The sequence below is a fragment of the Ceratina calcarata genome, unplaced genomic scaffold, assembly GCF_001652005.2.
Source record: "Ceratina calcarata isolate Rehan_Ccalc_2016 unplaced genomic scaffold, ASM165200v1 scaffold677, whole genome shotgun sequence".
Taxonomy (NCBI): Eukaryota; Metazoa; Arthropoda; class Insecta; order Hymenoptera; family Apidae; genus Ceratina; species Ceratina calcarata.
Genome location: NW_017178031.1, coordinates 26756 through 28616, shown reverse-complemented (window position 1 = coordinate 28616; position 1861 = coordinate 26756).

Here is a 1861-nt window from a genome sequence, read left to right as displayed (position 1 = left end):
AGTGAAACGCAGAAATTCATAAGATGTCATACGTTTTGTTCAACTTATTTCAGAACTAATTTCTGTGTCTAGAAAATAATTGTGTTAGAACCTTTCGACTACTATTTATTTATGAACAAAATGATTAGAATTAAAGAATGCTTCGTATGATCTCTATGCTTCGCGTCTCGTGTGCCTGACGCCAGACCGACTGCCCCTCGTCCTTCTCGAGCCCGTCTGTCGCGGCGTTTTTGTTTATTCGTCCGGTATCGACTACAACGGGTCAACCACTTCGCCGCTGATTGACAAGATCGTAACTATCGGACGTCGCGTTCAGTCAGCCTTCCTGACACTTTCCGCGTCCCCGCGAAAAGCTGTCGTTCCCCGCTTAGGATGTCCCATTTCTGCACTAGCCTTAACACAAGTTTCAAACAGACATTTTAAGTTTTCCTTCGTCAATTTATTCATACCATGTCAGTAGCATTTTGCCAAATTCTAGCCTACTCTGCTTGTGCCACATAACTCGCGACACTATGTGGGTTGCGGCCGCAGGACCTGAAGTGCTTCGCCCAGCGATAGCCTCACCCGTCCTAGACGGTCTGGTCCTTTCATCGCCCAGCGACGTTGCAAGCCTTCGCCCAGCGAAGCTTCTTCAGCAGATCGCCCAGCGATTGCTTACTACACCGTAATTGCCCGAATTTTTACTGCCCAGCGACTATGAAATCCTAATTGTGAGCCTCACGATTTGCAGCTCGCTATCCCCCCATTTCCTGATGTGCCATCACTCTCATCTGAGCTTCTGCTGCTGACCACGAGCTCCCACTTCTTCAATTTCTCCCCTGGATATACTCCTTCATACGGTTTTTGATTCCGTTGTGCTCCAGAAATGTCTTTTATGACGTAACGGTCATCCCTCAATACCTCTTTTACCTCATACGGGCCATAATATTTTTGTAACAGTTTCTTACTTTTACCATCATTAGACGAGGCTACTTTTCTAATACCTACTGCATCCCCACGCGCGAACACTCTGGGCTTTGCTCGTCTCAAATTATAGCGTTATTTTGTTTTATCCTGATTTACCTTTATGGTTTCAGCCGCGCGTTTTCGCGTTCTATCTCGATCGGTATCGTGTGACGACTCACCTATCTGATTAAGTAGTGCAACTTCCGCCTTGTGTCGCGGTCAGTAACCTAACAATAATTCGGAGGAACTTTTCCCCGTAGCCTTATTAGCCCTTATCAACTTCTTTATCCCAAACAGATTCATTGACTATACTGGCCGTTATTCCATCCAGAATTGTTCTGTTGTACCTTTCTACTTGGCCATTTGCACGTGGTGTGGCTACTGCATTCAGTACGTGTTTAATATTTAGCGTTTGACAATACTCGATAAACTTTTTACTTGTAAAGGCAGTACCACGATCGCTGATAATTCTTTTTGGATAACCAAACACGTTCGCGACCTCGTCAATAAATCTCGTAACTAGCAAGGTTTTCGTATTTGCTACTGCTTTTAAAAATACGAATTTTGTAAACGCATCTACCGCAACAATCAAGTAAGAGTTTTTAGCTGTACTTCAAACAAAAGGCCGTAAATGAACGACATATAGGGTATGCATTGGCTCTCGTATTTTATCTATTGGATTAACCCTTTCGCTACGGACACCGACTATAGTCAGCGGCCGCACGACGTGCTGTGTGTACGGGTGCCGATTATAATCGGCGTCCGAATATCTTTTGAATCTAATAGTTCGTACTGAACTAAATCCTGCATATTTTATATACGAAATAGGAATCTTCAATTTTTTTCTATTGGATGGTAAAGTATTTGTAAGGCACAAAACTATAATAGAAAACAAGGATTATAATATAAAGTATCT